Source organism: Oncorhynchus gorbuscha, linkage group LG20 (genome assembly GCF_021184085.1).
Source record: "Oncorhynchus gorbuscha isolate QuinsamMale2020 ecotype Even-year linkage group LG20, OgorEven_v1.0, whole genome shotgun sequence".
In the NCBI taxonomy this organism is placed as follows: Eukaryota; Metazoa; Chordata; class Actinopteri; order Salmoniformes; family Salmonidae; genus Oncorhynchus; species Oncorhynchus gorbuscha.
This window is the reverse complement of record NC_060192.1, coordinates 28,453,455-28,478,847: the sequence shown is the minus strand read 5'-3', so window position 1 is coordinate 28,478,847 and position 25,393 is coordinate 28,453,455. Positions and strand designations below refer to the sequence as shown.

Sequence of the window (25,393 nt, the reverse complement as noted above, 5' to 3'; positions counted from 1 at the left end):
GCAAATGCCACTCTGATCTGAATAAATTATTGCCAATTGAATGTTCAGTTTTCTCCCAACAACATTCTGTTGGGTAATTAAATTAATGAGCAATATACAGTACTACATCTCTTATTACAGTTGAGTGGTTTAAAATCAAGCCCTTGTGTTATTAACTATAAACATGAAAATGACCTGATAATACACTCAATGCACCCATACTGGAAAACAACAACTCAGTCTCAGGTTTTAATTGATTAACCTTTGGTCTGCATATGAACTCTGATGTCAGAAAATCTATCAAACAACATTAACAAAACGCCTACACACAGCTTCAAATATATAAAAATACCCCCCAAATAAGGCCACATTGTCGTGATGTGCTCTGTAGCCTAACATTCCTTACAAATGTTTCTAATTTTAATAACGTGTTGGCCAAAACGAAGTTGAAACATACACACTTGGCATGTTTATAAAGGTATAGTGATTGGTACAGTACGTGCCAATACTACAGGCCATTTAAGTCAAAGCAATACCACCACTCAAAACATGAGGATGATTTCATAAATGATAAATGAGATGATTGCCACCCCCGCCCCCAACAAAAAGAGGGTTAGGTAATGATTGCCCCCGCACGACCCCTGAGGGTTAGGTAATGTTCTAATCTAAGGTCATCTTACTCTATTGTTAATGTTCTTTGGTAATTTGAGTCTTTGAAAACAATGTATAGCTTCAAAGATGGTTTAAAAATCATCATTAGCACTGTCAATCCATGCATCCATATCTATGAATGCCACGGTGGTTACATGTCCCTGGTCCATCCCTCAGATTACCAAATGAAGGCAGGGTGGGGCTGTTGATATGACTGACTAAAATTACAACAAAATGTTAGATTAGGAACTCAGAAATAAAAGCACTACTGAGAAGTTACATTATGCATCAATCTATAACATACATTAGAAGAGATGTTGCCTTAAATTAAAGGTCCCATTTGGTTGTGACATACAGTGCTTTCAGAAATTATACACAACCCTTGTTCTTTTCCACATTTTATTGTGTTACAATCTGAATTTAAAATGGATTACGTTTAGATTTGTTTGTTGTCACTGGCCTACACACAAATTTCTACAAATTAATTACAAATTAAAAGCTGAAAGTCATGAGTCAATAAGTATTGAATAAGTATTCAACCGAGATACTGACAGGTGCATGGATACCAATGTTCAGAGTGGGGAAAACCCCCATGCACATAATGCAGATCTTAGCTAAAGCTGTTCTTCTTTGTCTATGGCACTTTCGTAGCTATCCGGTAGAATTGTACATGCCCGGCTAGTATTAGCATAGCGGCTAAGTGTGACATGTTTTCCTATGGGAAATGCTAACAATCCAGCGTCTTAGTAATGAGTGTCTTCGACGTAGCCACACAAGAGCCCACCCCGCTTGGTTGCATGTTTGTGTTAAGAAATGTGCATCCCAAAATGTTTAACGTACGTAAGTCTTTAAAGGCCGTTGAAACAAAATATATTTTTGAGATAATGAGAAACTATCTCCTGATCACCACATGGACACAGTGAGATAACACATGAGATAACAAAGGTAAAGAGTAGTTTGTTTGAATGGCCATATTAAAAGACTTCAGTAGTGATGTCAACACTTAATGTTCCACCAGGGGGCAGTGTAGCCAACATATTTTATTTATTTAACTAGGCAAGTCAGTTAAGAACAAATCCTCCCCCGCCAAACCCTAACCCGGACGATGCTGGGCCAATTGTGATACAGCCTGTAACTGAACCAGGGTCTGTATTGACGCCTCTAGTACTGAGATGCAGTGCGTTAGACCGCTGTGCCACTAGGGAGCCCAATGTGACTTGCTACTCAAGCACAAAGTGGACGTAAGCGTTCTTCTTGATCAACTTGTTCCTTCACATGCCAACACCACTATTGAATAGGACTAATTCAGTGGTGTAAAGTACTTAAGTAAAAATACTTGAAAGTTATACTTAAGTAGTTTTTGGGGGTATCTGTACTTTACTATTTATATTTTTGACAACTATTACTTCACCACATTCCTAAAGAAAAATATGTACTTTTTACTCCACTAATTTTACCTGACACTCACAAGAACTCGTTACATTTTGAATAGTTAGAAGGACAAGAAAATGGTCTAATTCACACACATATCAAGAGAACATCCCTGGTCTTCCCTACTGCCTCTGATCTGGTGGACTCACTAAACACAAGCTTTGTTTGTAAATGATGTCTGATTGTTGGAGCGCGCCCCCGGCTATCTGTCAATTAAAAATAAAAGGATGCCGCCTGGTTTGTTTAATACAAGGAATTTGAAATTATTTATACTTTTACTTTTCACACAAGTATATTTTGGCAATTACATTTACTTTTGATACTTAAGTATATTTAAAACCAAATACGTTTAGAGTTTTACTCAAGTACTATTTTACTGGGTGACTTTCACTTTCTATTAAGGTAGATTTACTTTTACTCAAGTACTATTTTACTGGGTGACTTTCACTTTCTATTAAGGTAGATTTACTTTTACTCAAGTAGGACAATTGGTTACTTTTTCCACCTCTGGACTAATTCCCAGCACAAAGATTACGAGACCAAGCTACTACTACATGAGGTATGTGAACAGGCCTGCGGTACATTTCATTTGAATGCTCTTATTTGCGATGGATATTTTGCTGCATTCATGTGCTATCGGTATTTTCGGATTATCAGTCTGACGTTGAAAAACTGTTCACGTGAGCTTTCAAGTCAGAAATACAAGTGGAAGAATCTGGTATCATCTTTGTGCCCCTAGTTTACAAGTCGTGACGTTTCATGATAAGATAGCTAATTCATTAACCAAACTCAGCTAGCTGGCTAACTCACTGTTATTGTCAATCTCATTGATCCAAAATCATTCAAACTTCAAAAGTACTTCAACACAATGAAGTCTTAAGAATAACTTAATAACTTTAAATTACACCCTGAAGTGGATAAGTCTGTATTGCTGAATTATTTTCCGTAATTATAGTCTCCAATCCACCATTACTGTATGGTTAATTTGCTCAAATTTAGTACATAATAGCTGATTTTGCTGTTTTTTTTTCAACAATGACCAATGCAAATGTTGGCTGTTTGCAAGAAAAACAAGATAAAGGTACAGAACTCGTCGAAAATATTGAAAATGCTCAAATGATTACGTGACACAGATAGGCTATTGTAGTAAACTATTACTTTAAAAGCACATAGATTAGGTCGGATTTCGACCAGAATGAGCATCTACAGTGGGGCAAAAAAGTATTTAGTCAGCCACCAATTGTGCAAGTTCTCCCACTTAAAAAGATGAGAGAGGCCTGTAATTTTCATCATAGGTACACTTCAACTATTACAGACAAAATGAGAGAGAAAAAATCCAGAAAATCGCATTGTAGGATTTTTTATGAATTTATTTGCAAATTTGGTATAAGTATTTTATTGTTTCTTCTTTGAAAATACAAGTAGTTGAATATTGGATTGTATTTGTAGATACACTTGGAAAGTATTGGCATATTTGAAAATACTCAAATACACAGACAAGTGTATTTTCAAATATAAATATTTAAATACTACATGCATTTCAACCCTGGTTGGTTTGCTCCTAGGGGTATTTGAAATAAGTATTTGGAAATAAGTATTTGAAAACCATTTTGGCTATTTATAGAAAGTTATTTGAAAATGTTTTCAAATACTTCAAATAGAGGTAGTTCAGTGGCAGTCGGTGCCTTTCAAAATAAGGAAGGCATTTTTGGGGGTTCATGAGATTGGCCTTATTTCGATTACAGCATATTTCTATTATTCCATTCCCCCTGTTCAATGTAACATCGATAGGTTTAGGCTACTACATGATACTCAAATGTTCTTAACAATAATTAAGATCGGAACTCAAAACAAAGTTGAGGCTCAACCATTAATTATTCTCAAACCATTGACCAAGTTAATCTTGCAGTAGGCTTACTACATACAGTACTAATAAAAAACCAGTCAATATCAGGATGTTGTTTGAATCCCATGATTGGTTGCCTTTCAATATGCTAACTTTATTGGGTTTGGTGTTTCACAAAGTCATTCAGAAGAGGAAGCATTTGGCCATTCATGGACAGTCTTTAAAATACTTTAAGTCAGAAGCAGATAGTTGCACAAATAGAGTCTTATTATTTAGGCATGTCAGGTGTCCATAGCAACTGCTACATTTGGAGGGGTTGGGGGAACATATATATTCAAGAGAAACAGTAATCACTTGTACTATAGGATGTAATGAGGAATCTGAAAAAACAATCATAGATTTTACATTCAAAGCGCGATGTCATTGCTTTACACCATACCACAATCCAAAGCCATACACAACATAGACTTCTGAAGATGGGTATGTTGTATCTACCCTACAGTGTCACTGTATCTTGTTAGCTCTCATAACCTTTGACCTCTCTATAATTGTTATGCTTGCAGATGAAATCTCGCCTTACTTTGGTGCCAATGGTCTGCTGGCCAGTTTCTCATGCAGCGTCTGTAACGATCTACAAAAGTTTAGTCCCAATTACACATTGCATCAGAGATAGAGAAAATGTAAAAACACACACATACACAAACATACACTTATAAAGTATGTGTCATTCAGGAAACAAAGGTATTGTTTTCTGTTAGTCCAGAATGGGTAGATGCATACAGACAATCTGAAAATATACGCTCTTTATAAACTTGACCCATAGATTAATAACTGTGTTGTAAGGGTAACTTGTTAAGAAAGCCAGCTATTTCACAACAATGAAGCCACGAGCCAGAAGCTCATTGCTTGTTTCAGAAAATAGCAACGTGATTTAGGCTAATAGCAAGGGTGAACTATCAAGAGACAAACATACTTAAACATATTAAAGTTTACTAATCCATTAAACCATAAACCAATTTATAATGACAGAGGGACTCTTAAAAGGTCCCTAAATAAGACAAATTTGACAAACCTGGTAAAATAAAGTTGAAATTATATTATATAGGCTAATTGTGAACACAAATATTTTGTCGTTGATCAACAGAAACTGTCAAGAAAAGCGCAACAACCAAATTCTAAAATAGTTCAAGCCTAGCTGCTATCATCTTCACAAGACGACATGTAAAATGTACTGTATTTCTTAAATCAATACATTTAATGACAATACATTTGAGTGTGATTTAGGCTAGGTAGGCAAAAAACTATCATTTGCACAACCACTGCATAATGTGTAAGGCTGTTGCAGACACAAATAGTCAGTGAACAAATAAAACCTTGACAAGCCACATGTCCTGCACCTTCAGAAAGTATTCATACCCCTCACCTTATTCCACATTTTGTTGTGGTACAGCCTTACATCTATTCACTCTGTCATTTAGGTTAGTATTGTGGAGTAAGTACAATGTTGTTGATCCATCCCCAGTTTTACCAGTTAGGAAGGACGCCTGTATCTTTGTGGTGACTGGGTGTATTGATACACCATCCAAAGTATACTAAAGAAAATCACCATACTCAAAGTGATATTCAATGTCAGCTTTTGTTTATTTTTACCCATCTACCAATAGGCCCCTTCTTTGTGAGGCATTGGAAAATGCCTCACTGCTTGACTGAGGGACCTTACAGACAATTGTCTGTGTGGGATACAGAGATGAGGTAGTCATTCAAAAATCATGTTCAAAACTATTATTGCACACAGAGTGAGTCGATCGAACTTATTACATGACATGTTAAGCACATTTTTACTGGAGGCAAAAGAAACGCACACCTGTATAGACGAGGTGCTGGCTAGCGGAGTAGAACAGCTGTTTAGGCGAGGTGCTGGCTAGCGGAGTAGAACAGCTGTTTAGGCGAGGTGCTGGCTAGCGGAGTAGAACAGCTGTTTAGGTGAGGTGCTGGCTAGCGGAGTAGAACAGCTGTTTAGGTGAGGTGCTGGCTAGCGGAGTAGAACAGCTGTTTAGGTGAGGTGCTGGCTAGCGGAGTAGAACAGCTGTTTAGGTGAGGTGCTGGCTAGCGGAGTAGAACAGCTGTTTAGGTGAGGTGCTGGCTAGCGGAGTAGAACACCTGTTTAGGTGAGGTGCTGGCTAGCGGAGTAAAACAGCTGTTTAGGTGAGGTGCTGGCTAGCGGAGTAGAACACCTGTTTAGGCGAGGTGCTGGCTAGCGGAGTAGAACACCTGTTTAGGCGAGGTGCTGGATAGCGGAGTAGAACACCTGTTTAGGCGAGGTGCTGGCTAGCGGAGTAGAACACCTGTTTAGGTGAGGTGCCGGCTAGCAGAGTAGAACACCTGTTTAGGCGAGGTGCCGGCTAGCGGAGTAGAACACCTGTTTAGGCGAGGTGCTGGCTAGCGGAGTAGAACACCTGTTTAGGCGAGGTGCTGGCTAGCGGAGTAGAACACCTGTTAGGCGAGGTGTTGGCTAGCGGAGTAGAACACCTGTTTAGGCGAGGTGCTGGCTAGCGGAGTAGAACACCTGTTTAGGCGAGGTGCCGGCTAGCGGAGTAGAACACCTGTTTAGGCGAGGTGCAGGCTAGCGGAGTAGAACACCTGTTTAGGCGAGGGGCTGGCTAGCGGAGTAGAACACCTGTTTAGGCGAGGTGCAGGCTAGCGGAGTAGAACACCTGTTTAGGCGAGGTGCTGGCTAGCGGAGTAGAACACCTGTTTAGGCGAGGTGCCGGCTAGCGGAGTGGGAACACCTGTTTAGGCGAGGTGCCGGCTAGCGGAGTAGAACACCTGTATAGACGAGGTGCTGGCTAGCGGAGTAGAACAGCTGTTTAGGCGAGGTGCTGGCTAGCGGAGTAGAACACCTGTTTAGGCGAGGTCCTGGCTAGCGGAGTAGAACACCTGTTTAGGCGAGATGATGGCTAGCGGAGTAGAACACCTGAAAAAGAAAAGGAGAGGCGCACACTCTTGGAGCTCAGATTCAAAAATGTAATAACCTAATAACTAGACGAGCTGTTTTCATCAGGGTATAATGACAAACACTGTGGGTCACTAGTTTATATCGTTTCAAAGGACACACAGGTGTCTTTAATCATGGCTGGGTGTGGCTTGATTTCATTGGTTAATTTACAGATATAAATAGAACATATAAAAAGCATGAATGGATAACATATGATCATAGATACAATTTGGCTACATAAGACCACAAACATTTACAATGCATAGCGAAATCATACTCGTTTACTCCTGAACTTATTAAGGCTTGACATAACAAAGGGGTTGAATACTTATTGACTCAATACATTTCAGCTTTTCATTTGTTGTTCATTTGTTTAAAAAATAATAATAATCAAAAAACATAATTCCACTTTGACATTATGTACTATGGTGTGTAGACTAGAGACAAAACATCTAAATGTAATACATTTTACATTCAGGCTGTAACACAACAAGATGTGGAAACAGTCAAGTGGTGTGTGTACTTTCTGAAGGAACTGTATGTGTCATTATGACAAATATTTCCTTGGGCTAAATGTAATTGTCCCTTTCAGTGTAAAATGTCCTACAGCAGGCCACCATAGCTTGCATGAACATACTGCCATGTAATTATCCCACACAGCATAACAATCGATAAGAGATTAAACACGTAAGACAAGCTACTTTTACTGTGCTTGACATGCAAGTTGATGCAACATGTAAAGGCAAGTAGAGACCTGAAATTCTTAGAAACAAACATGTTTCAATTGAATGAAAAATAACAGTGTGTCTGGATCGTTAGGCCATATCCCCATTGTTCCCTGTTCTCCCTTACCCTTACAAGAAAGCACACTTGTCAAAAGCTCCCTAAAATGTTAGCTACCTAGATGTTAAATTGTCTGAATCAGTCAGCACACCTTCCTAAAAATAATACTGGGAAGCAAGCTTCTATAAAGTGTCTATGATCCGTATAATTTGATAATCGTGATCCATTTCATGCAGGAAGTGTTCGTAAAGAACAATAATGGAAAAATCAGAGACCGTCTGTTTCTTCAGTGGATACTCATTAGGAAAAGAGATATTTGTTTGTGCATAAACAAAAAGGATTTCCTAATAATAGCAGGTTTAACGGTTTTCATGGGTAAAACAAAACATCTAAAGATATGACTGTCGGCTATTTCCCAAAAAACTAATTGCTACCCTATTAATAATATAGTAACAATGAGGTGTGGAAAGTCCTAATAGCCTTGACTTCTGTGGGTCAACTCTGGCTTTATAACACAAATGCCATTGTGTAGATAATACGTCTCAGGTTTTTCCACTGCACACCAGTGTCACTGTGCCTTTTTTAATGAGCTGTAGGCTTGTCCGTCATACAATTTTGGCCACTATGCTAAGAGTGTTTTTCACTAGCATGGGGCCTAAAAGGCTTTTCAGGAGGCCTAGGTGTAAACAAATAGAATATAAACTTACTCTGGCATTATCCACAAAAAGATACAGAAGAGTCTCTATTTGATTTATTTTCTTAAACCATCTCCAGATACTTTCCCTTTTGAATACACAGTGATCTAACCATGAATTGTAGAAAACCATATGGGTAGAAGGGTTAGCTAAGGACACACATGCACTTTGGCAAACATACAATTTCCCTATTAGAAACCAAGATACATTTTTGGCATCGGTGAAATGCCTGAGCCCTCGTGTATGTTTAAAGAGTAAGACGGAGAAGTATTTACATGCCCCTGTCTTTAGCCCAAATAAAATACATGTTTAAGGAATTCAAGCACACAAAGAAAGTACAGAGACACTACCGTACAGGCTAAAATAGATTCTGAAACAATGAACGGCTGTACGTTACAAAGTCCTTAGATCTTCACATGAGAGAAATGACAATCTACCTTAAAGTTCACTAAATATTTTAACAAGTGTTAGTGCTATGTTTGCCAATCCTATAACACCCCCACTGTGGTATTTCGGGGGAGTGCTGAGAAAATGCATGGTTTGAATAATAATGTTTTTTTTTTTTTTTTTTCAACCTCAAATATTATCTAAAAAATCACATGACATAAAAAAGGAAATGTTATTTTCCATGGTGCGGCTTGGCTGCAGTGTGGGTTTGGTTGAATTCACCCTATGTATCTGACGATCAAGCCGATTCACTGTACATTTTAAGAAGCAGTCACCTTAGTTCTGGCACAGAAAACTGATTGACAGAGTACTGGCAAATAAATCAACTAGAATATTGCCTAACTGAAATCCTTTCAACAAAGTCTCACCTATACTTGATAAACCAGTTGGGTTTTACTATCTCAAGTATTATTTGAGTTATATGACCATTTCTCAAGTCAGGATTAGACTCCTAAGTGACTGTCACAGGGTAAGAATGTTAACAGCAGCCGACAATCTTCTCTGATAGCTTGAACGCCAACTAACCAGTCGATTACCAGACTTTGGTAGTTTACAAGCTTGTCACTATTGTGACGTTTAATAAGATCAAGCCTAGTGATCAAATAGTGTTGATCAAATAGTGTTGTGGTTTCACCCCCTTCCACATATTCCATCAGTAACATGTGTTAACAACTCTTCTTCCTGTGAAAATAGAGGAACTCCCATAGCAGTGGTTGTAGTACACTGAGCACTGGAAGGCACATACCCCTCAACTTTCTTTCCAACACTTTCACATGACGTAGACACACGCTTATTACCTCCTTGGCCTACTAGGCATATGTCCTTGGCAGTAGTCAAATAATGGTTGCTAATGGCAATGACACTACAATATGCTAAGTACAAAAGTTTTAAACCACAAATACAAAACTAGGAATGTTAAAATAATTACAAATCATATCAACAGCCAAAATACAAGTCTACCGACTTCTATGTAGCAGAGTGAGGCAACATTTCTGCATGTAGGCTAGGCCTGTGAGAGAAATCTGTGTCACACAATGTTTCTGCATGTAGGCTAGGCCTGTGAGAGAAATCTGTGTCACACAATGTTTCTGCATGTAGGCTAGGCCTGTGAGAGAAATCTGTGTCACACAATGTTTCTGCATGTAGGCTAGGCCTGTGAGAGAAATCTGTGTCACACAATGTTTCTGCATGTAGGCTAGGCCTGTGAGAGAAATCTGTGTCACACAATGTTTCTGCATGTAGGCCAGGCCTGTGAGAGAAATCTGTGTCACACAACATTTCTGCATGTAGGCTAGGCCTGTGAGAGAAATCTGTGTCACACAATGTTTCTGCATGTAGGCTAGGCCTGTGAGAGAAATCTGTGTCACACAATGTTTCTGCATGTAGGCTAGGCCTGTGAGAGAAATCTGTGTCACACAATGTTTCTGCATGTAGGCCAGGCCTGTGAGAGAAATCTGTGTCACACAACATTTCTGCATGTAGGCTAGGCCTGTGAGAGAAATCTGTGTCAAACAACATTTCTGCATTTAGGCTAGGCCTGTGAGAGAAATCTGTGTCACACAATTTAGGGAAAATAGCGCTATTAAGATTAAATAATTTCATAGAGTATATGCTCAGACAATTACTCCTGAATAAAATATTTTAAGCTCACTTTTCCTCCTCTGCTTGAACTTTAGGTAAAGGCTACTCTTTACATGTTCATATTCCAAAGGGCTGCTACTCTGTTCTTTATTTGACTCTTATTGTTATCGATCCGAATTCCTAGTCACTTTACCCGGAACGCATGTACATATCTACCTCAAATACCTCGTACCTCTGCACACTGACCTGTATATAACTCCACATTGATCTGGTACTCCCTGTATATAGCTCCACATTGATCTGGTACTCCCTGTATATAACTCCACATTGATCTGGTACTCCCTGTATATAGATCCATATTGATCTGGTACTCCCTGTATATAGATCCATATTGATCTGGTACTCCCTGTATATAGCTCCACATTGATCTGGTACTCCCTGTATATAGCTCCACATTGATTTGGTACTCCCTGTATATAGCTCCACATTGATCTGGTACTCCCTGTATATAGCTCCACATTGATCTGGTACTCCTTGTATATAACTCCACATTGATCTGGTACTCCCTGTATATAGCTCTACATTGATTTGGTACTCCCTGTATATAGCTCCACATTGATTTGGTACTCCCTGTATATAACTCCACATTGATCTGGTACTCCCTGTATATAGCTCCACATTGATCTGGTACTCCCTGTATATAGATCCATATTGATCTGGTACTCCCTGTATATAGATCCATATTGATCTGGTACTCCCTGTATATAGCTCCATATTGATCTGGTACTCCCTGTATATAGCTCTACATTGATCTGGTACTCCCTGTATATAGATCCATATTGATCTGGTACTCCCTGTATATAGATCCATATTGATCTGGTACTCCCTGTGTATAGCTCTACATTGATCTGGTACTCCCTGTATATAGATCCATATTGATCTGGTACTCCCTGTATATAGATCCACATTGATCTGGTACTCCCTCTATATAGCTCCATATTGATCTGGTACTCCCTGTATATAGCTCCACATTGATCTGGTACTCCCTGTATATAACTCCACATTGATCTGGTACTCCCTGTATATAGCTCTACATTGATCTGGTACTCCCTGTATGTAGCTCCACATTGATCTGGTACTCCCTGTATATAGCTCCACATTGATCTGGTACTCCCTGTATATAGCTCCATATTGATCTGGTACTGGTACTCCCTGTATATAGCTCTACATTGATCTGGTACTCCCTGAATGTAGCTCCACATTGATCTGGTACTCCCTGTATATAGCTCCATATTGATCTGGTACTCCCTGTATATAGCTCCACATTGATCTGGTACTCCCTGTATATAGCTCCACATTGATTTGGTACTCCCTGTATATAGCTCCACATTGATCTGGTACTCCCTGTATATAGCTCCACATTGATCTGGTACTCCCTGTATATAACTCCACATTGATCTGGTACTCCCTGTATATAGCTCTACATTGATTTGGTACTCCCTGTATATAGCTCCACATTGATTTGGTACTCCCTGTATATAACTCCACATTGATCTGGTACTCCATGTATATAGCTCCACATTGATCTGGTACTCCCTGTATATAGCTCCATATTGATCTGGTACTCCCTGTATATAGATCCATATTGATCTGGTACTCCCTGTATATAGATCCATATTGATCTGGTACTCCCTGTATATAGCTCCATATTGATCTGGTACTCCCTGTATATAGATCCATATTGATCTGGTACTCCCTGTATATAGCTCTACATTGATCTGGTACTCCCTGTATATAGATCCATATTGATCTGGTACTCCCTGTATATAGATCCATATTGATCTGGTACTCCCTGTATATAGATCCATATTGATCTGGTACTCCCTGTATATAGATCCATATTGATCTGGTACTCCCTGTATATAGCTCCACATTGATCTGGTACTCCCTGTATATAGCTCTACATTGATCTGGTACTCCCTGTATGTAGCTCCACATTGATCTGGTACTCCCTGTATATAGCTCCACATTGATCTGGTACTCCCTGTATATAGCTCCATATTGATCTGGTACTGGTACACCCTGTATATAGCTCTACATTGATCTGGTACTCCCTGAATGTAGCTCCATATTGATCTGGTACTCCCTGTATATAGCTCCATATTGACCTGGCACTGGTACTCCCTGTATATAGCTACACATTGATCTGGTACTCCCTGTATATAGCTCCATATCGATCTGGTACTCCCTGTATATAGCTCCACATTGATCTGGTACTCCCTGTATATAGCTCCATATTGATCTCGTACTCCCTGTATATAGCTCTACATTGATCTGGTACTCCCTGTATATAGATCCATATTGATCTGGTACTCCCTGTATATAGATCCATATTGATCTGGTACTCCCTGTGTATAGCTCTACATTGATCTGGTACTCCCTGTATATAGCTCCATATTGATCTGGCACTGGTACTCCCTGTATATAGCTACACATTGATCTGGTACTCCCTGTATATAGCTCCACATTGATCTGGTACTCCCTGTATATAGCTCCATATTGATCTGGTACTGGTACACCCTGTATATAGCTCTACATTGATCTGGTACTCCCTGAATGTAGCTCCATATTGATCTGGTACTCCCTGTATATAGCTCCATATTGATCTGGCACTGGTACTCCCTGTATATAGCTACACATTGATCTGGTACTCCCTGTATATAGCTCCATATCGATCTGGTACTCCCTGTATATAGCTCCACATTGATCTGGTACTCCCTGTATATAGCTCCATATTGATCTCGTACTCTCTGTATATAGCTCTACATTGATCTGGTACTCCCTGTATATAGATCCATATTGATCTGGTACTCCCTGTATATAGATCCATATTGATCTGGTACTCCCTGTGTATAGCTCTACATTGATCTGGTACTCCCTGTATATAGCTCCACATTGATTTGGTACTGGTACTCCCTGTATATAGCTCCATATTGATCTGGTACTCCCTGTATATAGATCCATATTGATCTGGTACTCCCTGTATATAGCTCTACATTGATCTGGTGCTCCCTGTATATAGATCCATATTGATCTGGTACTCCCTGTATATCGATCCATATTGATCTGGTACTCCCTGTATATAGATCCATATTGATCTGGTACTCCCTGTATATATGTCCATATTGATCTGGTACTCCCTGTATATAGATCCATATTGATCTGGTATTCCCTGTATATAGATCCATATTGATCTGGTACTCCCTGTATATAGATCCATATTGATCTGGTACTCCCTGTATATAGATCCATATTGATCTGGTACTCCCTGTATATAGATCCATATTGATCTGGTACTCCCTGTATATAGATCCATATTGTTCTGGTACTCCTGTATATAGATCCATATTGATCTGGTACTCCTGTATATAGATCCATATTGATCTGGTACTCCTGTATATAGATCCATATTGATCTGGTACTCCCTGTATATAGATCCATATTGATCTGTATATAGATCCATATTGATCTCCCTGTATATAGATCCATATTGATCTGGTACTCCCTGTATATAGATCCATATTGATCTGGTACTCCCTGTATATAGATCCATATTGATCTGGTACTCCCTGTATATAGATCCATATTGAGTACTCCCTCCATATTGATCTGGTACTCCTGTATATAGATCCATATTGATCTGGTACTCCCTGTATATAGATCCATATTGATCTGGTACTCCTGTATATAGATCCATATTGATCTGGTACTCCCTGTATATAGATCCATATTGATCTGGTACTCCCTGTATATAGATCCATATTGATCTGGTACTCCCTGTATATAGATCCATATTGATCTGGTACTCCCTGTATATAGATCCATATTGATCTGGTACTCCCTGTATATAGATCCATATTGATCTGGTACTCCCTGTATATAGATCCATATTGATCTGGTACTCCCTGAATTTCGCTCCATTCCTGTGTATTTTATTTTAATCTTCTAGTGTTTGTATTTTCTTTTTAAAACTCTGCATTGTTGGGAAGTTCTCGTAATCAAGCATTTCACTGTAAAGTCCTCACCAGTTGTATTCGGTCGCATGTGACAAATACAATTCTATTTTTGAAGTATCTTTAAGAGGACATAATATGGTAATGTAAACTTGTTACTGAATTTTACACATCTTCAAATTGTCAGGATATATTTCAGGACAAAAATGAGCTATTTCCAGCATGACATCTCACAGCGTGCTCCTGAAAGGCCTATAATGGGCTTTCAAAAAATTGACCAATATTGTCATCTGTGCCCCAGATTACACACGATTATACGTTTCTTAGTTGATTATAGCCTAATGCTGAAATATCATTACATAATATGTCGGGGAGCCTCAGTTTCACATTTACTGATTTACTCAGCCAATGAGAACAACACGGCTGTTGTTTAGCTAATTGAGGGTTTTCTATGTCTTCAGTTTAAAGGCTTGCTGTGCTGAAGAGAAGGGGAGGGCCCCAGCGTTCGGAGGGGAGGCACTATAAGAGTGGGTCCTCCATTTACAAATATCTCAATATGTCAATATTTGAGTGACCAGTTGCCAGAGAGCTGACAGCTGGGCTTGCTAACCCTGCAGAACACTCTCTGCAAGGAGGCAGCTTTGATTGAACATCAGTTCTAAGTTGGAACTATGAAAACTGAGAGGCTGAATCCTTTCTATGTGATTGAGCAAAAGTGGAGAGGAAGTCATACTAAACTGCAAATACATTTTTCCTCTGGCTTTGTAATCCATTAACAAATAAATTTCTAAACAAGATTTGGAACCCATTGCTTGATTATGGAATTAACCACACAAACAAGCATGTGGTACCCTTGAGAGCTGAAGGGTATACCATTACATTTTCATCATACTTTTGTTCTGTTAGCACAAATAGGCTACATGGCTTACCTTTCAATTTAAACTGGACGCCTCCGAAACCTCCCCACCTGGCAATGACATCCCAGATCACATTTGATGTCCTGGCAGTGCCTTCGTGAGCCAATCCAGAACTATCGCTATGGACAAAATACTGAATCAATTATTATATGAATCAAAGCTCGACATCTTGAATTTAACAGTTTTTTTGTTGTTGTGATTGCTGATATGAAGCGTTCTTGTAAGACATTGGTTTGCAAACAAACTCCTTCAACTCTGCTAGCCTCTCTAAAGCCAGAATAAACAGGTTTTTCCTTCACAAACTGAAAATATGGTGTGATAGTTGTAGGTACTACGTAATGATGTGCATGTAGTTAAACTGTTATTGTTATTACAATTACAATCGGACAACTGGGCCTGTTTACTATCTGTTGTGGTTCAATTAATGAACTCTGTATGAAAATCAGATTGAACAGAATCGGAACAGCATAGATGGATGTTGGATGCCAAACTCCCTCTAAAGAATAGGCCTAAATGTGCCAGCAAACAGGCTTAAATTGCAATACTTCACAATACTGGCACTTATAACAACAATTACAATTTCATCCATCATAGCATACTCTGCACACATCCTCAAATCACTACAATAGTGGATGTTTTCAGTCCAAACTTGCCATATCAAACCAAAATAGTTAACATAAAATAGCCTCTCTCCATCTCATCATTAAAGGGAAAATGGATCATGATACAGAAAAAATAGAGGGTACAATTATTATTTATATTGTCCATTTGAGTTATGAGTTTTATCTTGAGATGTGTATCTTGAGGCTCCTTGTCAACAGGCATTTCAAACAACGGATACCTCAATGTATGTTTGCTGTACTACAGTTCAGCACACATGACACTATTCTTCATGATGTATATAGAAAACAGCCTATGATTCGCGGACCATTTAGTGAAAACCTATTAGCCATATGTAGGGCTATACCAATTTCAGGATTCTGTGAAGGGATTGTTTTCCAAAGTTTGCAGTATAGGCCCAACAATGAGACATTTTGGCATCAGTCCAAAGAAAGGCTGTGAATTCATTTTGAATATGTTTTCACTTCATAAAGACCTGTGTGAGATTTAGGTTACACCTGTCAACTATATAACCTCATAAAAATCACAGAGTTATAGGTGCTTAGTAATTCACATCTCTCTGAAAGCACAGACTGGATACCAGCAATTTATGGCACCCTCAATAATATTATTATTAATAATAATAATAATAATAATAATAATAATAATAATAATAATAATAATTGAACATCATAGTGATACGCTACTTCTGAGCCCAATTGTTTTTATATATCCACAAAATATCTGATCGCAATTTAACGTTCATTGGGTGTGGTCTATGACGTCACAAGTACGACCAAATTACATGTATTTGGGAGGAGAAGCGACACGCAACACACATATGTCAGTAGCAGCCAGTGTACATGCGCGGTCAAAACGTGTGGCCGGTCATTCGTCACAACTCACAGTGCCAAGCAAAGTTTCTGTTGTGGAGTTACCGGTATATCAAGCTACATAAAGTAGGCCTATTATATATAGTCTATAGGACAGAAAATACTCAATAGTAGTCTATAACCATTAGTAGGGAGTTGTAAGGGGGTGAATGGGATACAAGCCGAACCGAAACAAGTTCTACTTAAAAATGTAATTATCCGAAAAGGACATTGTGGACAATCTCTAACTGATTCAATAAAGTTTGACATAATGGACGACGTGATATAGCCCTACAGTAGCCTATTATTCACCCAAAAACCCCTTCAACGTGCAACATTTGTACCATTATGCAAAATCTGACATTTCAGCGAAAACAATGTAGATGTTAGATATGATCATATAGTGTAGCCCGAGTTTGGTCTAATATTGAGCAAGTCAACACATAGGCCTACCGAGGGGGCTCATACTGAGTCAATCGTGCCTCCAAGGTCATCTCTTTGAGTGTTTTAAATGTGCTGTCAACTCCCTAACTGGTGCTGTGTGAGTCCTATCTTTTGCAATCACCTCAAAAGATTCGAGGATTGATGTTTCTCTGCCGTTTCATTCTAATAGGCTATACTCTTAACCTTGATGCCCAAGTCCGGTGCTGAAATCCACATGCGGCGCAGAGGCAACAGTCTCAACAACTTTGAGAGATGGACAGGATGTTTTGCCCAAGTGATCAACTGTCTAATCAAACGTAACTAAAATTGTTAAAACTAATAAAACTGTTTGTGTTTTCGGGGGTAGGCCCACATCTCAGTGGATAAGACAACCTCTTGATGAACAAATGCACCCGTGTGCTGTAATTTATTATACAAATCGGACGGTCTCTCATAGGCCACATTTATTGGTGAAATGGTGAGAGGTAGATTATAAACTACTCATATATTATTTCTAGATTAAAATCTTTTTAAAATGGTCCCTCTTCTAATTTCCTATACGGTCATGTGCGTTAATATAGCCTAGCTGGAATTGCGCAACACAGATCGTGACAATAAAAGAGGGCATTCATTTTGTAAAACATGGCACCAAAATCCAGAGCAGATGGACAATCTTTCTTTTATCGGTGAACTAAATCAGCACTGTCTTTTATACTTTTAGCGGAGGATATTGGCTCAAAATGTAGGCTACCTTTCTGAGTCAGGCAGATGTTAATGTATAATTTAATTTGACAAATGTCAGACACCATGCATTCCAATTTTAACTTCTGGTACAGCATGTGCCAAAACATTGGTTTGAGGGTTTTATTGCAATTTTACTTCTATTTCGTGCCAACAAGTGTTGACTTGATAAAGGTTGGGCAAATTTGGGCATAGTCCGGGAAAATAGCTAACAGACTGAGTTACATGGTGGTTGTAAATTGCATGCCCGCTCCTTCTCATTCACAAATTAAAGACCATTATAAATGTGTTTATTCCGCTTTTCTTACTACACCGCCTGCACTGGACTCCAGATGTTTCGATCAAATTATCCTTATTTTGTCTCACTTGTCTCATCCATTTTTAACCATGGTGTCTCATTCATAATGACGTTTTCAAACAGACAGAAGTAGAACTGAGTCAACACAATTAATGTCTGTCAAAAATCGGAAGGAGTAAAACTAAGGAAATAAGCATTGATGTTGAGAATAATGACAGATGACAACCTGGGACGTCATGACAGTGTGCAGCGCGTCTTTTTTGTCGGGTGCAATGTAAACGGACCAGGCTATTGTAAAACTAGACTGTCTGCAATCAATAAACCACACAATAGCATATGTCATTCTGCATTTAAATTCTACTTCAATGAGCCTCTAGAATGAAATAAAGTTTTTTGATTCTGATGTATATTTTGGTGGGAAATCAAGAAATGGAGGCAATGGAACTCAGCGGAAAATGTTCCGTAGGCTGTGTTCTAAGCTTCACTTACAATTAAGTTTTGTATATCTCATATATTGGGAATAACTGTCGTTTCTCTTCTTATAAATAGCCTAACATAGATACTATTAACACCCGCCCCTTCCCTCACTTTTCCTATTTCTTACCTGCTGTCCTAAGCTTGTTCTCCAGTGGCGACAGCGTTTTGCAGCTTCCCCGGTTTTTCCCCGGCAAGGCTTCGAGTTTTTTAATATTTTCCCTTACTTTGTTTCATTTCTCACTTCCATCTTCTTTCATCTCATCAATAAACACACGCTGCAGCCTACCTTCATAGAGGACCTAAACGAGTTTAAAATGTACCCACCCATTTTTTAACTATACGTTGAATATTTTGGACAGGCACGCCTTTTCATTTACGATTGGAACAGAGAGCCATCTCTTGAGCGGTGTAGGTTGGAAGATATATCGGTCAGCGTGGTTTTGCCCCAATCATTGAGTCGTATACCCTCTCTACGGAGCGCGGTGGGACGGTGAAACTGGCTCCATTGGGGCTCTGAAATAGTAAATGTTCCACCTACGCAGACGGGGATATTGTTTGATCCAATATGGACAACCGAAGGCTGTAGTTTCTTAATTAAATTCTGCTCTCTGGGTCTTAAAATGCTCATCCATGTAGAATGTATGTCTTGTTCGCAGAATGTTCTCTAAGGAAATCATTGTTACAGTGGTCATCAAGTGTTCATTTCGTCTTACAAGCTTTTATCCTAAAATATAATGAAGCAGGCCTATATTGGAATTATGACTTGGTCTATAATTTAAACAGAAGCAGTCTCAAGTCTCAATATTCCATCCTCGATCAAAAGGGCAGTCAATTGAGAATTATGTCGATCATGTGTCTGTACTTTGCATTGGACAATGTCGTTGTCAGTAACCGCTACCGATTGGTTTGCAGCTTTATATTGGATGACGTACCTGCCTATCATTTTTAGTACCAACAAGCTAGATTGCCTGCCGTGTCTTTTACTTTCTACGCATTTCTATTTTCTCATTTATTTATTTTTCAACGTCCCTAGCTGACCTCAAGCCAAGTGGGGGAAAAAATGCTGACGGTTTAGCTGGCCAATCAGATTGAGTAAAGCAATATTAAAAAATGTTGTTCTCCAATGCGTTCACATATAGACAGACCTACAGTATGTTCCGACTGGCAAGAAATAAAGAAATAGTGACCCCCCCTTTCCTCGTACCCCCTCCGTGTGCCCCCTCCTCGTCTAGACAGTGACAGGTGTGTGTGGTGTGTGCGCGCGCGCTTGTCTGATGTCTAGACTGGAATAATCAACCTTAAACTGAGCTGAAGTTAATGTTTATTGTATATTCTAAACGTGGGGTATTAGTTGCAGGCAACAAACACCACGATGTTGAACGTATCTGCAAAACCCCAAGTATCATCTACGTTCTCATACGGAATGATGCTTATCAGGAGGTTATGTTTCATGAATAAAGCTATGTTGTAGGATAATTGGGCTACGTGTGTTATAGCATAATAATAATGCGCGTGCTTCGGCCTACTATATTAGATTATGAAAGACAACAGGAAGAGAACCATTGAGCAAATGTAGCCCATTAAAATCAAATAAGCGTATTTCCTTTTTCGCGTCGTACAGCAAGACAAATCTCATAACTACAAACAATGTACAGTATAGCTAGCTGGGTGTTGCGTCAAACAAACGCCATTTCTTATGGCAGTAGCCTAAATGTTCATCCCGATTTGTAGATTTCCGGATATTGTGAGACGTGTACTTTTAGTTGATTACGAGCGCCATCTGGCGGATATTTGTATGTGATTTTATTACGGGTTCGGGTTCAAGGGAGGACACTCAGTGTCACAGAGGCTGTTAACTGCTAGACTATTAACCTACATATAAAAACAGTATTCGGTTGTAGACATGACACCAACTGAATATAACAACCATTCTTTTGAACATTTCCTAACACTTTAAAATCAATTAGGCATTGCAGGCATATTTATGGATTCATCTGGTCTAAATCGTTTTTATGGATTCATCTGGTCTAAATCTTTTCTACAGTTATTTATTATGTTAAACACAGCACCATTTATTGATGCAATGAACTAAATTATTTCAGTTATAAGTGGCATTTGGAGCTGTTCCATGAATGATTGATATAATAAAACATTTTATATAGGCCTATTGTTCAACTGAAAATAAGGGATTGGAAGAATATTGCTAAGGCATCCCGTATCCAGCACTTCTTTACTACTAGGCAGACGGGTGTCCTCTGCAATAGCTCAAATTCACAACTGGGCGCCTTTCTACACCGTTGAAAGCTGTATAAATGACTTCACAAATGCTTTTGTTTACAGTTGCTGGGGAAACGTCAAATACCCGCCCCGGGGAGGTTCCGTTCCGTTCACATTCACAGCCACCACTGCGCCTAAAGATCAGTGGCATTGACATTTTGTAGTAACTGAGGAAAAACAATAACTTGTCATACGAAAAGGTGGGTGTTTGTCAATGAATTTCAGTCATTTCGTTTTACTGTTCATGAAGTTATGTGCTGATATAGAGTAATGCGAGAGAACGCAATTACCTACGTTCTATTTTCTTCATTTCTCACAACCTGTCACTTTTTTAAATGTTTTTATTGTTTATTTCACCTTTATTTAACCAGGTAGGCTAGTTGAGAACACCTTTATTTAACCAGGTAGGCTAGTTGAGAACACCTTTATTTAACCAGGTAGGCTAGTTGAGAACAAGTTCTCATTTACAACTGTGACCTGGCCAAGATAAAGCAGTGCGACACAAACAACAACACATAGTTACACATGGAATAAACAAATTTACAGTTAATTACACAATATAAAAGAAAGTCTATATACAGTGTGTGCAAATGGCGTGAGGAGGTAAGGCAATAAATAGGCCATAGTGGCGAAGTAATTTCAATTGAGCAAATTAACACTGGAGTGATAGATGTGCAGATGATGATGTGCAAGTAGAAATACTGGTGTGCAAATGAGCAAAGAGTAAATAAAAACAATATGGGGATGAGGTAGGTAGATTTGCTGGGCTATTTACAGATGGGCTGTGTACAGCTGCAGCGATCAGATAGCTGATATTTAAAGTTAGTGAGGGAGATATAAGTCTCCAACTTCAGCGATTTTTGCAATTAGTTCCAGTCAATGGCAGCAGAGACCTGGAAGGAAAGGCGGCCAAAAGAGGTGTTGGCTTTGGGGATGACCAGTGAGATATACCTGCTGGAGCGCGTGCTTCGGGTGGGTGTTGTTATCTTGACCAGTGAGCTGAGATAAGGCGGGGCTTTGCCTAGCAAAGACTTATAGATGACCTGGAGCCAGTGGCTCTGGCGACGAATATGTAGCGAGGGCCAACCTACGAGAGCATACAGGTCGCAGTGATGGGTGGTATATGGGGCTTTGGTGACAAAACAGATGGCACTGTGATAGACTCCATCCAGTTTGTTGAGTAGAGTGTTGGAGGCTATTTTGTAAATTACATCGCCGAAGTCGAGGATGAGTAGGATAGTCAGTTTTACGAGGGTATGTTTGATGGCGTGAGTGAAGGAGGCTTTGTTGCGAAATAGAAAGCCGGTTCTAGATTTCATTTTGGATTGGAGATGTTTAATATGAGTCTGGAAGGATAGTTTATAGTCTAGCCAGACACCTAGATATTTGTAGTTGTCCACATATTCTAAGTCAGAACCGTCCAAATTAGCGATGCTTGACAGTGATGCTAATTAATAACCTGTCACTTTTAAAAACAGGTTATGGATAATTTGCCAGACCATTTCACTTTTTCATTTTTCAGAGGTCATTGTTCATGCCAATTGAATAATTGAAACTCCTCCTAGTCTTGTATACAGGTTTTTGGATTGTTATATCATGCAGTATGGAAAAATGACAATGTAATAATTTCTCTGCTTAGATGGCAGACCCAGCAACAGACAAAGTGCTTATAACAGAGACGGCTGAACTGTCTTCACGTTCTGTGCCATCCTACTTTGACCCCTATGAGCGCTCTGTAAAATACATGGAAAGTCATCAAATTCTTCAGATCTTTCAGGTGAGAAAAACACCTTACTTCTGAAGTGAAACAAAAGTTGGTGATCATGAAACATGGGCAAACAGTGTTTCCAATCTAATCATCTTTTTGCGTGATCTTTCTTCAGGAGATTGCTGAGAACCTGGTTTTTGACAGGCCAGACGATCCTCTTCAGTTCATGTTAGAACAGGTTAGTTGACTCCTTTATGTTTTTAGATAAAGGCCTAGAGACAATACAGATATAATAACAAGGCCTATTACATGTTTGCCTGGGATCTTGGCATCAAGGCAGTAATACTGCCCAGGCAACCTGAACTATTTTAAATCCTTTCATTGCTCTTTTTTTTACCCTGTGTGTATTGCCACATATAAACAGAGGGTGAGAGGTGGGTTGTTTAACAGAGGTGGTGGGTTGCTGTTGGGTCCCTGTAATGTCACCATGAATCCCCCTCACTATGTAGCCTACATTATAAACTGGGTAGTTCGAGCCCTGAATGCTGATTGGCTGACAGCCGTGGTATATCAGACCATATGCCACGGGAATGACAAAACATTTATTTTTACTGCTGTAATTACGTTGGTAACCAATTTATAATAGCAATACGGCACCTCGGGGGGTTTGTGGTATATGACCAATTTACACAGCCCTTAGCCGTGTCCAGGCACTCCTTCTCCTAAGAACAGCCCTTAGCCATGGTATATTGTCCATGTATCACCCCCCGTGCCTTATTGCTTAAGGATATAACTGCTCAGTAATGGAAAGACAACTTTTTTCCTGCTCAGGTACAATTGAAGATTCGAAACAGAGAAGAATCCAACTGCAAACCAGAGAAAGTAGAGTAGACTAGCAGCCTGTTCTACCATGCACTGCAGAAGACACCTGCATCATTCAATCATGATTAAACCGGAATTCATTGTTCACAGTGTCGTCTGTATATCTCCGGAGGGACTCCAAATCACCAGCGAGCATAGGCCATTCACAGGAATACACATTGGCTATGTTACACTATGAACTGCCTCAGCAATCTATAGACCAAGTCTTAGTAAAATGGCAATGATTGTGAAGTAGGCTAGCTATCTCATAGTCCAAATGACAATTTAGCAAGACCAGACATACAAACGACCTTGTGATACAATTTTGATATCTCAAATGCAGAATAACTTCATTGCAACAGAAGTATACAAAACAAATATTATTTTTGATTTAGTATCCCAGGCAGACTGTTCAATGCTCAGCCAGTCACCAAATAGGCTATTCAGATGAGCCACTATAATGAAGCAATCTGTGTTTAGATGTTTTCAAGACATTAAGTCAAAGTTTCATAAATTGTATGTTAGAGTTCATTAAAAAGCATTAACAACATGAATCAAAACAAAATTATTGATTCTCTTTTAATCTTTTGAGAATTATTATTTTTTCTCTATCTCTATAATGTATTGCTATCATCTGGGCACCTAGCCTTTCCCTCCCTCCCTTTCTAGCCTATTTAATCTCAGAAAATAACCTATATGCTTAATATTATAATTTTTCCCACTTTCTTCCTCCACTTTTTCATTTTAGAAAAACGTACTGTACTCTGCCTGTGAAGGAATGGCCACTACAGGCCCTTGTGCTATCTGTCTGCCACAGCAACACATCGACCTTGAAACTCCTGATGCGTTTCATTTCATTTGAATAAGCCCCTGTGGCACCACAGCGTTGTAAATAATGAGACTCTGGGGAAACAATAATTCTTCAGAATTTAAATTCAAAGTAATTCTTCAGAATTTGAATTCTATCTTCTTTAAGCCCATCACTGATAATAGATAGGACCGTGGTAACTAGGTCTGTTAGCCATCATAGCAAGAGGACTGAAGAAAGTGCCATGTTATGTCACCATGGAGACAGACCTATACCATGTGGAGTTCACATAGTAATAGATCAAGCGAAGCACGCTATCTGATCTATGTTTTTCATGTTTCAAGATGATTCTCCAATCATTGTAAAGACCGCAAGCCATGGCAGATGGAGAAAACAGAAGAACATAATGCTATGGTTATAACGAGTGATCATCCAGTTATGACATAACGTATGCTGTGGATAAACTTTAAACCAAGAACCTGGTCATACTTTCACATTTCAGAATAGGCCTAGGCATACTCAATTCATTTCAGAATAGGCCTAGGCATACTCAATTCATTTCAGAATAGGCCTAGGTATACTCAATTCATTTCAGAATAGGCCTAGGCATACTCAATTCATTTCAGAATAGGCCTAGGCATACTCAATTCATTTCAGAATAGGCCTAGTGTAACGGGACCTTGAAGTAGTGTTTCCCCTTGCTCTGCAAGGGCCGCGGCTTTTGTGGAGCGATGGGTAACGACGCTTCGTAGGTGACTGTTGTTGATGTGTGCAGAAGGTCCCTGGTTCGCGCCCGGGTATGGGCGAGGGGATGGTTTAAAATTATACTGTTACATTGATGCTGTTGACCCGGATTACTGGTTGCTGCGGAAAAAGGAGGAAGGTCAAAAGGGGGGTGAGTGTAACGGGACCTTGAAGTAGTGTTTCCCCTTGCTCTGCAAGGGCCGCAGCTTTTGTGGAGCGATGGGTAACGACACTTCGTGGGTGACT

General features: G+C 39.3%; 1 protein-coding gene and 1 long non-coding RNA gene across 3 annotated transcripts in view; one reads left to right on the top strand and one right to left on the bottom strand.

The window, feature by feature from the left end:
- zbtb20 (zinc finger and BTB domain containing 20) overlaps positions 1-19,545 on the bottom strand; it is a 43,780-nt gene extending 24,235 nt beyond the window's left edge. Inside the window, exons 1-2 of one of the 2 annotated variants that reach the window (XM_046317543.1) lie at positions 18,877-19,545; positions 15,351-15,457 (exon numbers count right to left, since the gene is read on the bottom strand). The gene's annotated coding sequence lies outside the window, so the exon portion shown is untranslated. The remainder of the gene's footprint in view (positions 1-15,350; positions 15,458-18,876) is intronic. The other variant, XM_046317544.1, reaches the window with a different exon arrangement.
- On the top strand, positions 2,520-25,175 carry LOC124007171. The gene is made up of 5 exons (XR_006833884.1): positions 2,520-2,620; positions 21,090-21,226; positions 22,666-22,803; positions 22,910-22,972; positions 23,566-25,175. It is a non-coding gene; the product is annotated as an uncharacterized LOC124007171 (long non-coding RNA).
- The last annotated feature ends 218 nt before the right edge of the window (positions 25,176-25,393 follow it).